The sequence below is a fragment of the Camelus bactrianus genome, chromosome 30, assembly GCF_048773025.1.
Source record: "Camelus bactrianus isolate YW-2024 breed Bactrian camel chromosome 30, ASM4877302v1, whole genome shotgun sequence".
Lineage (NCBI taxonomy): Eukaryota > Metazoa > Chordata > Mammalia > Artiodactyla > Camelidae > Camelus > Camelus bactrianus.
In genome coordinates, this window is record NC_133568.1 from 12325043 (window position 1) to 12341082 (window position 16040).

The following is a 16040-nucleotide window of genomic DNA, read 5'->3' on the forward strand; positions in this document are numbered from 1 at the left end:
GGAAATGTGTTTGACAACATAACTCTGATTGTTTAAGGGGACTTTGAGCATCCGATGAGGGAGGTTTGAATCGGCCCCTACTTATAAATGAGACAAACCAAGGGTCAGAGTAGTCGAAGAACTTGCTTGAAGTTTCTGGAATTAGGGCAGAGGTTCCAAGTGTGTCTTGTCTGATCCATGGAACTTCCCTCTCATTAGGAGGATGCTCTAAGCTGCTGCTGGCCGCCACAAAGTGAGTAAACTAGTGTGTATCCAGGTAAAGACCCGAGGCCCAGACTGAAATATTGTTCTGGAGGCCTGCGGTCACTGTGGTTTGGTGTCGGTGCTCTACCTTGAGATTTAGGGTACGCGTGGTGGACTAATTTAGATGAGAATCTGTGAGCTCAGTTTTCCTGTGAGTGTGGGTGCTGCCTGTCTGTTACTACTTCTCAACACAAAGGCGACCCTGGCCTCACACGTCTGTCCTGCCCGATGTCCACCTGGTCTCGGCCAGCCCTTGTCCTGAGGTCACCATGACACACCCGACCACTGGGGGCACACTGGCTGAGCTGGCCTGTTCCCTCTCAGCTGTCCAACCTCTGAGAGGAGACTGAACATTTCCCAAAGAGTTTTCACTAAGGGGGGAGGGGTTGAAAAAAGATGAAAAGTATAGAATGAGAGATGCATTTAGCAGGACTACTTCTGGCCACAGATGGGCTCGTCTGGCTGGACTCATTTTCTTCCTTTCCGTCTTGTCTGAGGGACCCTGTCCAAGGATGCTATTCCAAAGCCTGTCCTTGGAAGTGTCTCCTCTCCCTCCGCCCTTGTGGGTGCCTCTCCCCTCAGAACTGTGGAGGTTCTGCAGGTGGGCTGCAGGAGCACGTGCCCAGGCCAGCGTACATGCAGTCACGTCGCATTCAGAGGCTGTTCTTTATGGATGGCAGAAGCTGGTTTTCCCATTTTTGTTTTTTGTTTGTTTTTTTGGGTTTTTTTTGGAGGGTAGTAATTAGGTTTATCTTTTATTTATTTATTTTTTAATAGAGAAACTGGGAATTGAACCCAGGACCTCGTGCACGCTAAGCACGCATTCTACCCCTGAGCTCTACCATCCCCCTCCCGTATTTTTTTAATGCCATGACTTAGAGTGGATATTAACAGTACTGATAAAGTAAGAATAAAGTGCACAGAAAGGGTTTTTATTTACATTCCTGTTTTCATCTCCAACTCTTTAGTTTCAGACGTGATGCTCCTCAAAACATACTGTTACATACTACGTATATACACTTACATGTGTGTATATCCACACACGTGTGCTCATGCATTTTATGCATACAACCACGGACCTCTGTATTTGGGATGTAATTGTTAAGGATTCTGGAGCAATGGATTGACCATACCTTTATCCATTTACTTTCAATTTAATCAATTTAGCTTATAACAATAGGTATTATAAGTCATAAAAATAGACAAACTCTCAGACACAGTAATTTCTCTTTGGAAAATGATACTAAGGAAATCATTTAAAAGAAACAAAGTTATAAAATATATTGCCGTCACTTGTTTGTTTTTAACATACAGGGGTTTATTCACTTACAGTGTCTAAGTCCTTTTCACACATATGATCTCATGTCATCTTCACAACCACCCTTCTCGGATGGATGGTTTTATTTTTCCTCTTTATTTTAGTGTTTTTTTTTTTTTTTTCCTGGAGTGTGAGCGCTTTACTTTTTATTTTATTATTTATTTATTTATTTTAATTTTTTCGTGTGGGGGTAGGTAATTAGGTTTATTTATTTTATTTTATTTTTAGAGGAGGTACTGGGGATTGAACCCAGGAGCTCAGGCTTGCTAAGCATGCGCTCTACCACTTGAGTTATACCCTCCCACCTTTCCTCCTTATTTTGGAAACAAAGGAACAGGCTTCGAGAGATGGCCTGGTTTCTTTAAGGTTGCACAGTGAGTCAGAATGAGAGGTGGATTTGGGAAAGTTTTGCTTAGTTTGGAAAGCAGGGAGACCTAACCTGGAAAGATAGGACACTAGTAAAAAAAAAAAAAAAAAAATCCGTAACAAAGCACTGGGATGTGCATGTGCTTTGGAAGAGGAAGTGGGAAATCTAGGTCCTTGGCTCCAAGTACAGTGTTCTTTCTGCCACACCATCACCATCCCCAGGGGAGGGACTTTTCCTTAACCTGTACTTTGCCAACTTAATGAACATCCTGGAGGCTTTACACACTATAACTACAGAGACTGTGAAACAGGATAGAAAACGTATATGGCATCATTTAAGTTACAAAATAAAACAAAATGTTACACCCCTAGTATAATTATAGATGTGTAATGTCTGTATTAAACATCGATACAGAGATAAAAATGGGAAAGGAATATGGGAAAATAAAAACAGAAGTTATTAAGGAGATTGCAACTAAATTTTCATAATATTTTATCCTTAATATAGATAGAATTAACAATAAAATTTAAAAATCCAATTACTAATAAAAATGAGCATTTATTGAATGCAAGTATTATGCTAAGTGCTTTTTCATGGCTAATTCTATTTAATCACAACTCCACAAGGATATTATTATAATTCCCACTTCGTAGATGAGAACCTTATGTTTTAGGATGATTAAATAACTTTTCCAAGGTTATAAAGCTAGAAGTCAGGATAGGGGCATTTGAGTTTATGCTCTGTTCTCCCCAACCCCAAATACCAATAGTCCTTCAACGTGTGCCCGGTGACGGGGACAAGTCAGTCATTAAAACTGTCTAATTCATCTTACACATTGATGTGTCTACATGGACTCCTTTTTGTCTCTTCATGGAAGAACCCGAGTTGAGTGACAGACAGTAGCCATTCACAGAGTGTCTAATGAATTCTGAGGACCATCTACACATACCGGATGAAATGCATTGAGGAAGCAGAGATTTACAGCCTCTTTTGTGAAAGAAGGCTCCAGACTAGCAGAGGCTGCTGTGAAGGGTGATTCTGAGTGTCTGAGTGTCTGAGTGTGCTGCCAACTTCAGGTCCTCTACAGCTTGATCGGCATTATTAACCCAAATTTTAGCTTATGTGGTAGGAGTGCAGGACAGGGGGCTGCATCTCCCATCCCAAGGAACAGTGCTAGCCCCAGGCTTGTTCCTAAATCTCCAGAAAGAAAGCCAGTATTTTATTGCTTTTGGTCTAAATTGGTGGGATAAACGCCTCAGTTCTCTACTGTACTGTGTCCAAGCTTTAACTCTTTGCTGTGCGAAAAGGAAAAGATGTCCACTCTCGGCAGAAGGGAGCAGGCTGAGTTTCTGGTTTCTAAATGGGCTAGAATTTTTTTCGCAAGACCTGAGTAATGAGCCCATTGTAGGAATATCCTTTCTTGTTGCGGATTACAGCGTGGCTGGTCTCTGGGAGCAGATCACTCTTTGAAAGAGAGATGAACAGAAGCCTGGAGAATTGAACACAGAGCTGTTCTTTCACACAGCCCCCCTGAACGAGCTGGCCTCCCAGGTCTCTCTCCTTCCTAGGATGGAGTTTTTAATCTGTTGGCTTCAGACACCTTTCCCGTTTTCTTTTTCAAATCACATGCACGTTCAAGGGCTTTGTTTTGGATCTTTCTGATTAGTGTCCTCTCTTTCCTGGTTGGGTTTCCCTGCTTTCCAAACTAAGCAAAATAGACTCACTGCACTCTGTCGCTGCCCCCTTTGGTTTACTGCTGTCCATCATTTTAAATCTTGAAATGTGTTTGTATCCTGGGACTTCTCTTCTTTGGTGTGAAATCAGTATTAATGCTCCTTAACACTATGTGTGGCATTCCTCTTCTGCAGAGCACTTCACAAAGATGAACAGCTTAATCAACTCAGCACCCCTTCTCCTGTGGGGACCATTAATAGTTGGCTAATGACAGGAAGGAGAAGGAACATGGCTCTTCACTTTTCATGAATGTCTTTGAGGCACATTTCCCACCATTAGCTAAACTACAGAATAGGGGACAGAGAGGAGAGGAGAGACGTTGAGAAGAAATCCCTTTGCCACATTCATGACATTCTCCACCAAGGACCTTGGTGCATGTCCTTTATGGGATAAACTCTGTGGAGCCAGCTTTGTTTAAGGACTTGAGTGCAAGCTTAAATCTAATCCTAGTTTTCCTTCTGATGTAGAATTACAGAATGTTGGAGGATTCAGACCTTGGGGATACAGGAATTCAACCAGTTGACTTTACAAACGTAGAAAAAGCTCAGAGTATCTCAAGGTCACACAGGGCAAGACTGGTTTTCTCCCTTGGCATGCCCTTGGCTTCTCTGTTACACAAGGTGTCCAGTCACCTTGAAGGTCTTAGGAGAATGTATTAATTGATTGTGTCACTGGCTAGTGCTGGGCTAAGATGATGGACCACACTCAGCATCTGCCTGTGGTTCCTGAGTGAGGCAGAGGTTACTGACTGCAGCCAGCATAGCTGCTGTGCAGAAGAAAGATAGAAGAACCACTCTTGTGCAAAAATGCTCTCCTAGTACATTTGGAGAAAATGGGATATAGAATACATCATTTATCTTCAAAGAGACTCAATGAATATTTGAATTAAACAAACACTCCATTATGATATTCACCATGGCACATTCTCTAATTATAAGTTTTATGGCAACCCCCATTACTAAACCATTTTCATCCTTCTCTTAGCTGTCTGATAAACCATAAAATGGGTGGAAAATTTTATGGCTGGACCCTACCTGGTAGAGAATGGAAGCATAGGGAAGGAAAGAAAATCTCATTAGCTGCCTCTAAGTTATTGTTGAATGGGAATAAATGTAAGCATATTCCTTTTCCAGTTTGCAAAAGAATTGAATCTTTCTCATCTCTGTATTGTGAAAAACGAGGCAGAAGGATCTCATTTTCAAAGCTGTACAGAGTCACTAAGAAACAGGGAGAAAAAAAATGCTTTCCCGAGTTACTTCTAAGCATGCCGCAGATGGGGCTGTTCAGGATTTCAGCATCTATCTACCCTGCTAATGTTTACGTTTCACATTTTCCTCTGTTCTGTCTTGATCACTGTGTCCTTGGCATCCTAGGTTTCTGAGTTACATAAAGGATTTGAAACCCTAGCTTAGAGGGGAGAGGCTTGGCATGTGTTCTAGTTTGTGGTCATTTCTGAGGTGGTAGGATCTTCCATCACCCTGTCTTGAAATGTAGATTTTATTAGTTAATCATGAGCATTGAATAGTCACACGACTGTCTTCTCTGTATGTTGTGTTTTCGACTCTGAACTCCCTCACCCCATCCTCCCACGCATCTTGATTCTAAACCGTCTTTCAAGGCTTACTTCAGTCTTTTGGTTTCCTCTATTCCCCCAAGCCTGCCCTGATTATCTTCAACTATAAGTAAGTTTCTATTCTGAAAATTCAGAGAGCATTTATGTGCTGTACTGCCAGATTCAAATACTTACTTATAAATATTTTATATGGTTTGTAAATTGTTCCATATACATTGCCTGTCTCCTTACCTAGGTTGTGAGTACTTTGAGGATGGGGATATCTTCTTTTATGCATCCAACCTTACTACTTAGGAGAATTGTAAGACATAATAAATACTTAATCAATAGCTGAGTTTTAATATCATATGTATGAAGATGTTTTCTTTCCCTTATAGGCTATAAACTCTTTAAGGATAAAGCTTTTAGTGATTCATCTTTTTGTGCCTTACAATAATTTGATGCTTAATAGATATTTGTGAAATGGATAATTTTTCATCACCTGAGATTTTCAGAGAGGCCATTTGTCTTTAGTTTCGCCCCAGATCTCCAGGTGCTCCTCACTGTTGGAGACACTGATGACTTCACTTCTGGTGGAAGACCTTCATGCTAGTTGTCTGTAGTGATCACAGGTGCTTGGGGTTACTTTTGGATGCTGTTACTTTTCCTCTAATACCCCTGTCATTGCAAAACTTGTTCCTGTGGAAGATGCCCATTGTGCTGTTTTTTCCTTCATCCTTCATACACAATGACACGAATTTGAAAACTTAGTATTATTGTCCTACTATGCACCCTGCTTCCTAGGGATGTTACTTTTAGTGCCCTTAAACCTTCTTTGGAAGTAAGTGGGGATAAAAATATTGAAGAAAAGTATTCTCAGAACACTGACCTGTATAACCTGAAACAAAAATTCCCATAACCACCTCCCCACCCCTGCTCCTTCTTCTCTAAGATGCAGATCCATGGCTGTCCAGCTGTCCAGTGCTGGCAAGGTGGCCTTCCTGCATTATTCTTTATCACGTGGGATCACGGACATTTTGTCTGAGAACCTCAAATTCCAGCTGCTCTGTTGGCCTCATTAAGCTTTCTTAAAAATTTATTTTCAGAGGGTGGGTATAGCTCAGTGGTAAAGTGTATGTTTAACATGCATGAGGTCCTGGGTTCAATCCCCAATATCTCTACTAAAAAAAAAAAATAAACGAATTAAAAAATTAATTTTCTTACTTAAAAAAACCTCATCAGCATTAGTTCCCAAAGTAATAATAAATTTATTTTTAAGTTGGGTTCTGTTATCACCCTAAACCTCCCTTCATTAATGAAATTATTAAAATATTATAAATTTACATATTTCCTCAGACATACCAAGTATTTTGAAATATCCAAATAGGAAAAGATATTTCGTTTATGTCTTCATTGAGCAGACATATTCTCAATGTCTACTCCTGGGATGTTTTGTGAAAAACTAAAAAGAGGATGCAGCTTATCTCTGCTTTGTGGAGGTTTGAAATCTAGAAGGTGATGGAAATGATTTGTGTTGAGGAGCTAAGACCTGAAGTAGAGACAAAGGCTGCATTTCTGGGGTTTGAGGTCTCAGAGAAAAGAACCATTTATTATCACTTTGAGTAATCTGAAAAGCCTTTCACAAGAGGACGCTCTTAAGTTAAATCTTGATGGTTGAGTAAATGAAGAAAGGGATGGGGTGGGAGGGGGGAAAGACTACTGTAGGCCAAGGAAGGAGCTGGAACAAAGACCGATGGATGAGAGTGCACGAATATCTGAGGAAGAGGAAAGCTGCAGCCTGGGGAGGGCTGTCGGGGGCTGCTCTTTGGGTATACGAGGGATAACAAAACAAAGATTAGGACACTCTTTTCCAAATTAAGTAAGTAATACTCATCCCTCTATTTTATTTCTTGCTGCTGAAATGATTAATGCGGCAATATAATTATCATTGTTCCTATGGACGGACTGAAAGTGCTGATGCCACCGCCAAGAAAAAGAGTTTTAGAAATACAGCGGCGACTCACTGGCGATGGCACCTTGATGGACTGGGAGAGTCTGGGTTGCACATACTCAGTTAATCATTGGATTTTTTCCTTAATAGACAGAAAGGTCTCCTTGGACTAGCAGATGTTGCAAAAACTCCAAGTCAGGGGTCCTGAGGTCTGAACTTGCTGTGTGACCCTGGGGAAATCATTTCCTCTTTCTAGGTCTTAACATTCTTATCTGAAAAATATAAGGGGTGGACAAGAGAGCCTTTAAGATTTATTTGCCTCATCCTATGATTCTCCAGGCCAGTGTTGTTCAAGTTTTCCCTCACATCTGCTTCATTTGGGAGCCTCACTCCTGAGAGTCAGTATTAGGAGGTAATTGCACTTTCTACCAAGACTCTTCTGTTCCCCTATTTCCCCCAAGAGTTTCTGTGCAGGTTGTCCATGCTGAGAAAATCTGCAGTCTTTCCAGACTGATCCAGTCTGCACTGACCTTGCCCTTTCCAACTCTAGAGTGTTGATTCCCGGAGGATGGAGACCTATTTTTAAGCTTTTCTTTTTCAGCACTGAGCCCCCTGGAATGTTGGACACTCATTTCAGGGAATCTTAATGAGACTTCCTGGGTGCCACGTCCTGAGGACACAGAGACAAAAATGTCCCTTAAGGAGCACTGGCCACTTGGTAGGGCATCCATGCAGATGAAATAAATACTCGGCAATGTGTCAGTTGATGGAATGGACATTTAATAGTTTTTCAAACCTGATGCTCTAAATATTTACCAGTTCCCCCCACTATACCATTAAATATCAAGTCTCCAATATCTTTGAAGGAATATAAGGTGGGAGAAGGGCAAAGGCCATACAAGTCACTGTCAATTTATTGAACACCCACAAAGCGAAGGATGGTTTGAGAAATCCTGGTACCCGTGCCTTCTTGATGAGCTGGCCTTAGATCATTTGCATATTTAGCTGATTTCTAAGACTTCAGGGTGAAGTGGCTGTGTTTTACTTTTTTTCCCTTCAGCCTTCTCTGGGTTCTCTGATTTTTGTCCATTTTTTTCCTCCTTCCCTACCTTTCCCTACTCTTTGACCAATTTACTTCCATTATCCTATTAACTTTATTGAGGGTTAACTCTGTCCGGCATAGATCATTATTTTATCTAGATCATTATTTGATGCTAACAACATATTTTGATGGAGAAGGAAACCGAGGCCCAGTAATGCTAAGTCATTTGGCCAAGGTCACAGAATAAGGAGCAGAGCTCCAAGAGGATCCTAGGTCAGTGTGATGTGTCCAAATCCAGCCCGTACAGCTTCCGTGCAGGGCAGCTTTCTTTCGTCAATTAAGTGTGCCTGAGGCTTTTCAGATGACCTCTGAAAAGTTAAGATGACTGTGTCTTCTTTTATAACAGACACAATTATTTGAGAAACCAGGGGCTAAAACTTGCATAGTCTGTAGGAAAGAACTTCTGGTCCCTTTGGAGATTTTTGCCAAGTACCAACATCTCCTCAAAGAGAAGAAACAGCAATTATGATAAAAGAGACTAGAAAATAAAAGGAATAAACAATGTAGTGATTGCTCTGAAAAAAAAAAAACATAGTCCAGCTTCTATTTCCATTTTATAATGACCCCCTAAGCTTTCTGGGGATTTTGGAGCATGCATGTTATCTTAAAAGACTTTTCAAACTTCGGCATTTTCGTTGGCTTTACAAGGGTAGCCGTAATGAAGGGAAGACTCTCTTAGCTGCCAGGAGTGGAACAATTAGTTGTGTTTACCTGCTGACGTTCCAAACCACTTCTTGCTTAGAAGCAAAGGGGTGAACCAACTCTGGTGTTTATGAGCAAGGATTTTTTAAAAAATACTATTTTCCTGGAAGCTGCTTTGAGTGTTGTGCTTTTGATTTCCTTCAGTTTGTCTGAGCTTGAAAATAAGAATGTAAATTCAGAGTGAAATACAATTCTTATTGCCACTTTAGTTTTATATTGTCTATTTACCCGATAGTGGGTAGGAATTAATCTTGGAATCATGCCCAAGTTAAACTAGTTATTGGATCCCACTGAATCTGACATTAGTGATATGATTGGGAGAACCTAGGAACCTAAGTCATTTTCCCCTTACTTTATGAAACTCTCATACCTGGCAGTAAAAATTCCCTTAAATCAGACAGAAGAATGACTCGTCAGCTCCCTTTGAGACTTGATCTAGAACCCTTCTGACTTTAGAATTATTGTGCTTAACGTCTTCCTCATTTATTGCTGCACAGTCTTAGTTCAGAGCAATAAAAAGAAGAACAACTGTCTTTACCATCCTGACCCCGGACTTCTTCCCAGAGGTACTGCAGACAGTGGCAGCGTCAACCACCGTGGAGCATGTGGTTGCCGAGAGCTTCCAGAAGAGCCCCCAGGAAAGGATGGAGGGGAAAAACATGTTATAAATTGTCCAACACTGTGATTTAAAGACTTTTAATATCATGTCCTTTGAGGGACCTAAAGTTGTGTTGAATTATATTATGACCAGCAAACATTTGTTCAGTATTTACGATGCGCCGGGCATGAACTAGGTCCTAAGGATACAAAACTAAATGAGGGACAGTCCCTGTCGTCAAAGAGTTTCTTCAGCCAGACAGAAACTGGAGAGAACTGAAGTTTCCTGACGACTTTGAATTGTAAGGAGAAAATGTTGATTGCATTTCTTTGTTTGTAAAAATAATAAATTCAGATTTGAAATGGTCAGTTGTCCACTATTCGTCATTTTTTTGGTTACTATGACTAAAGCCGTTAAGAACATATGCGTACAAGTCTTTATGTGGACGGTACTGTGTATTTTCATTTCTCGTGAGCGAATACCTTGGAATGGAGTTGACAGATCACATGATATGCATAGTTGAAATTTATGAGAAACTCTCAAACTTTTCCAAAGTGGTCGTCTCATTTTACACTCCCATCTGCAATGTATGGGAATTCTAGTTGCTCCAAATTGTTGCCAACACTTGACGTTTTTAGTGTTTTTAATTTTAGCCATTCTAGTGCTAGTGGGTGTGCAGAGACATTTCATTGTGGTTTTATTTTTCATTTCCAGATGACTACTGATTCTGAGCATCCTCTCGTGTGGGCATTGGCTATTCAAATAACTTATTTTGTAAAGTGTCATCTGCGTATTCTAAATTCTGTCAAATTGAGAGTTTTGAAATATATTCTGAATACAAGTCCTTTGCCGTAAGCATAAATTGTGAATATTTTCTTCCAGTCTGTGGCTTACCTTTTCACTTTATCAGTGGTGTCTCTCAGCAACCAAAAGTGCTTAATTTTGATAAAGTCTAGCTTATCAGATTTTTTTCCTTTTATCATTTATGCTTTTTATATCTTATGTGGGAAGTCTTGGCTTCCCTCAAGGTCACAAAGATCTCTCTTATGTTTTCTTCTAGAAGTTTTACCTTTTATGTTTAGGTGTATGACATATTTGTAGTTAACTTTTGTGTATAGTGTACGGTAAGGGTTATGGTTAATTTTTATCCATATAACTATCCAGTTGTTTCAGGACCAGTTGTTGAAAAGTCTATCCTTTCCTTCACTGAATTTCCTTGGTGTCTTTGTGAAAAATCAAATAACCATATATGTGTGTGTCTACTTTGGATTCTTTATTCTGATCTGTTGATACACATATCTGACTTTATGACAATATCACAGTCTTTAGTACCACAGATTTATAGTAAATCCTGGTATCAGGTAATAATGCAAGTCCTCCAATCTTTAAAAAAATTCCTCCTTTAAAAAGATTGTTTTAATATTTATGGTTCTTTGCATTTTAGAATACTCTTGGTCAATTTCTACAAAATGCCTGCTAGCGTTTGATTGGTATAACATTAAATATGTATATTAATTTGTGGAGAATTGGCATCTTAACAATATTGAATTTCCCATTCCCTAAGTATAGCATCTCTCTCCACTTATTTAAATCATTTTAGTTCCTTTCAGCAATGCTTTGTCAGTTTTAGTTATAGGTCTTACACATATTTTGTTAAATTTATTCATAAATATTTTGTGTTTTGGGATGATATGATATATTGTTTCTAAATTTCAATTTTCAATTGCTAGTGTATAGAATACATTGAATTTTGTATATTGACCATGTGTCCTGAGACCTTGCTAAATTCACCTTTTAGCACTTGTTTTAGCTTTTTTGGGGGGAGGGGTTCCCTATGAATTTCTATGTATGTGAGCATGCTGTTTGTAAGTAGATGCTTTTAATTTCTACTTTCCAATCTACTTGTGTCTTTTTTCCCCTTCTTTTCTTATTGTACCATCTAAAGTCTCCAGTACAGTGTTGGACAGAAGTGGTGAGAGTGAATATCCTTACCTTTCTTGCTATCTTGGGGGAAAGCACTGAGCACTGACACTAAATATAACATTAGCTGTATCTTTTTTTAAGATGCCATTTGTCAGGTTGCTAATTTGCTGAAAGGTTCTTTCCTCCCTCCCTCCTTCCTCTTTCTTTCTTTCTTTCTTTCTTTCTTTCTTTCTTTCTTTCTTTCTTTCTTTCTTTCTTTCTTTCTTTTTCTTTCTATCTTTCCTTTCTATCTTTCTTTCTTTCTTTTTCTTTCTATCTTTCCTTTCTTTCTTTCTTTCTTTCTTTCTTTCTTTCTTTCTTTCTTTCTTTCTTTCCTTCCTTCCTTCCTTCCTTCCTTCCTTCCTTCCTTCCTTCCTTTCTTTCTTTCTATCTTTCCTTTCTTTCTTTCTTTCTTCTTTCTTTCTTTCTTTCTTTCTTTTTCTATCTTTTCTTTCTTTCTTTCTTTCTTCTTTCTTCCTTTCTTTCTTTCTTTCTTCCTTTCTTTCTTTCTTTTTCTTTCTATCTTTCCTTTCTTTCTTTTTCTTTCTATCTTTTCTTTCTTTCTTTCTTTCTTTCTTTCTTTCTTTCTTTCTTTCTTTCCTTCCTTCCTTTCTTTCTTTCTTTCTATCTTTCCTTTCTTTCTTTCTTTCTTCTTTCTTTCTTTCTTTCTTTCTTTCTTTCTTTCTTTTTCTATCTTTTCTTTCTTTCTTTCTTTCTTTCTTTCTTTCTTTCTTTCTTTCTTCTTTCTTCCTTTCTTTCTTTCTTTCTTTCTTTCTTTCTTTCTTTCTTTCTTTCTTTCTTTCTTTCTTTCTTTCTTTCTTTCTTCCTATCTTTCCTTCTTTCTTTCTTTCTTTCCTTCCTCCCTCCCTCCCTCCCTCCCTCTCTTCCTTCCTTCCTTCCTTCCTTTTTTTCTTTCTTTCATCATGAATGAATGTTGAATTTTGCCACATGCTTTAGTTTCTTGATGTAAATTCCATTGATTTTTGAGTGTCACATCACCATTTGTGACATTATAATATCTGTCAGGACTCTGCCCTTGGTTCTTGTTTTGTTTTGTTTTATTTTGTTTTGTTTGAGACAAGTCGGCTGACATCTTTATTGCCTTGGGCAGGGAGGTGCTCCTGAGCTCTTGGTGGGGTGGGTCCGCTTCCTCGTCACCATCGCAGGCTTCTGGCCACTGCGCAGGGTGGCACTGGCTCTATGATTGGTGGCCATGTGCAGATCCAGGTGGTACCTGTTCTTTCAGATCATGTGACAGATGCTGCTGAGGGTGGCTCCAGGTGTTCTTATTGATGGTGGGCTGCATAGGAAGTGCAAACTGGCCGGATTTCACTGGCTGGACCTCTGCTTCATCACCACCAGTATACCTTTGCCCTGGGCTCCACACCCACAGTCTTGCAGGGAATCAGCTTGTCATAGCAGAAGGAGCTGTGGGCCTTCAGGTCGTTGGGTTTGGTGCTGTATGTCTGCTTGTTCCTCTTGATCAAGAAACTGGGGCAGTCCCGCAGGACCATCCATTGCAGATGTGCGGACGTGGCGGCAACTAAGGCAGCAGGGCAGGAGGTAGCCAAGAATGCGAGGGGCGCAGTGACAGAGGCCAGGTGGGGGCACAGGCACTCTGTGGCAGGAGCCAGACGCAGCCACATGGCCGCAACTCTGCCCTCTGTTCTTGATACAGAGCTCCTAAAACCCTTGTAATTTCCTGAGTGATAGGGGTGGGGGAAGCATCTTTTGCTCAAATTTTTGGTCTTTGACCCTAGTTCCTGACACAGAGCTCCTAAAAGTCTTGTAATTTCCTGAGTGATAGGAGTATCTTACACAGAACTCCTAAATCCCTTGGAATTTCCTAGGTGATAGAAGCATCTTTGGTTCCAGTGAGGAAACTCCTGGTGGGCTCCTGGATGGCTTCAAGAGGGGGGCTGTTCACAAAAAAGACGAAGCCATGATTAGAAGCTTGGAAATTTCAGTCCGAACCCCCACCCTCTCTGTCCAGCACACAAAGGGCATTCTGGGGTGCCTCTGCATTGTCTTCCTGGGATCTCCCTTCACTTACTCCTTTGTTGCCTTTACTGGTCTCCTAACTTATTCTGTACTACTCCACTGGTACCATCTAGTAACCTCTTGAAAAAGACCACGTGGGAGGTGAAGTTCTTAAGACATTTCTTTCTTTCTTTTTTTTTTTTTAACTTTTTTTATTCATTTATAGTAATTTTACAATGTTGTGTCAAATTCTAGTGTAGAGCACAATTTTTCAGTTATACATGAACATACATGCATTCATTGTCACGTTTTTTTGCTGTGAGCTACCATAAGATCTTGTATATATTTCCCTGTGCTATACAGTATAATCTTGTTTATCTATTCTACAATTTTAAAATCCCAGTCTATTCCTTCCCACCCCGCGCCCCCTTGGCAACCACAAATTTGTATTCTATGTCTATGAGTCTGTTTCTGTTTTGTATTTATGGTTTGTTTGTTTGTTTGTTTGTTTTTTAGATTCCACATATGAGTGATCTGATATGGTATTTTTCTTTCTCTTTCTGGCTGACTTCACTTAGAATGACATTCTCCAGGAACATCCATGTTGCTGCAAATGGCATTATGTTGTCGGTTTTAATGGCTGAATAGTATTCCATTGTATAAATATACCACATCTCCTTTATCCAGTCATCCATTGATGGACATTTAGGCTGTCTCCATGTCTTGGCTATTGTAAATAGTGCTGCTATGAACATTGGAATGCAGGTGTCATTTTGGAGCAGGGTTCCTTCTGGATATATGCCCAGGAGCGGGATTCCTGGGTCATATGGTAAGTCTATTCCTAGTCTTTTGAGGAATCTCCATACTGTTTTCCACAGTGGCTGCACCAAACTGCATTCCCACCAGCAGTGTAGGAGGGTTCCCTTTTCTCCACAGCCTCTCCAGCATTTGTCATTTGTGGATTTTTGAATGAAGGCCATTCTGACTGGTGTGAGGTGATACCTCATTGTAGTTTTGCTTAAGACATTTCATATATTTAAATATCTTTATTTTTATCTTCATGCATGACTGATAATTTACATCTGATTGCTAACTTAGCTGGGTAGACAATTCTAAGTTGGATAACTTTCCTTCAGAATTTTGAAGGCTTTCTACAGTATGTTCTTGCTTCTAGTGTTGCTATTGAAAAGTCTGAAGCCACCTCATCTCTTAGACTTTGTATGTAACTTGCTTTTCTCTCTGGAGACTTGTAGAATCTTTCCTTCAATCCTAGTGCCATAGTCTAGCTTCATCTATTGTGTTAGAAATTCAGTGGGCCTGTTTGATCAGGTAATTCAATGTCTTTTCAGTTCTGGAAATTTTTCTTCAATTATTTTATTGATAATTTTATCCTATTTTCTCTGTTATATCCTTATACAATTTCTGTGATTCAATTTTTGGATCTCCTGGATTGATCCTTAATTTTATCTTCATCATTTCATCTCTGCACTCTAGTGTTTGGCACATGCTTGGAACATGATAGCTATTCCATAAGTGTTTGTTACAGAATTAGCCACTCATGTCATTGCTAAAATTTTTGAAATATTCATTTTTGTTGATTTTATATTGCTACCAAGAGGTGAGGCTTGAGTTCATTTACTGAGCTTTAACCATGCACTTGGAGGTTTTGCACATATATAGATGTAAATTTTATATATAATATATGTATATCACATATTACAACCCCTGACCACTTAGAGTTCATTGTTTAACAGCAGGAAAAAAATTTTAACAGATAATCATTCCTTATTTACAACAGAAATTTAAGTAAAATTTGGACATGTGAATTGGCAAATGGATCTTTACGTGGTACACATTAGAATCTTTTGTTCTTTTTAGATTGATAATAGCTGCAACCCAGCTTTACATGGGAAAATGCTTCTCAACATTTAATATGCATTCTAAGTGCCTGGACATATTTTCTTTCTTCTTTCTTTTAAAAATTTTTTGGGGGATAGGTAATTAGGTTTACTTTATTTATTGTGAGAGGAGTTCCTGGGGCTGAACCCAGGACCTTGTGTATGCTCAGCTTGCACTCTACCACTTGAGCTACACCCTCCCCCTGCCTGGACATATTTTCTATATTCAGATTCTGAATCAGTTGGTCTAGAGTGGGACCTGACATTCTGCATTTCTAGTAGTCTTGTAGGTTATGCTGGTGCTGTTGGTCAAAGACTACACTTAGAATAGCAAGGCTCTGACATAATTTCTTTTCTCTTTTCATCTTCTTCTCCTTCTCCTTCTTTCATTTAAAGCCATCTACGTTTAACAGATAAATTTTCCATCTACCTTCTTGCTGATATTTCCTGGGAGCACTTTCTTAGTAAATCTTCATCACAGGGTCAGCGTCCAGGTACTGAATTGAAGACATCAGCCCCCCACCTTCCTTGCCACCCAAATAGTAATTACTTAAAGTCACTGGTGATATTAGTCTTTGTTCCATCTCACACTATAAGCAACTCTAATTCCCAATTTCTTCCAATAAAACTTTT

General features: G+C 39.5%; 1 pseudogene; it reads right to left on the bottom strand.

Annotated features, from left to right (window-relative positions):
* Positions 1-12626: 12626 nt before the first annotated feature.
* Positions 12627-13198, bottom strand: LOC105074002 (large ribosomal subunit protein eL28 pseudogene; annotated as a pseudogene).
* Between the last annotated feature and the right edge of the window lie 2842 nt (positions 13199-16040).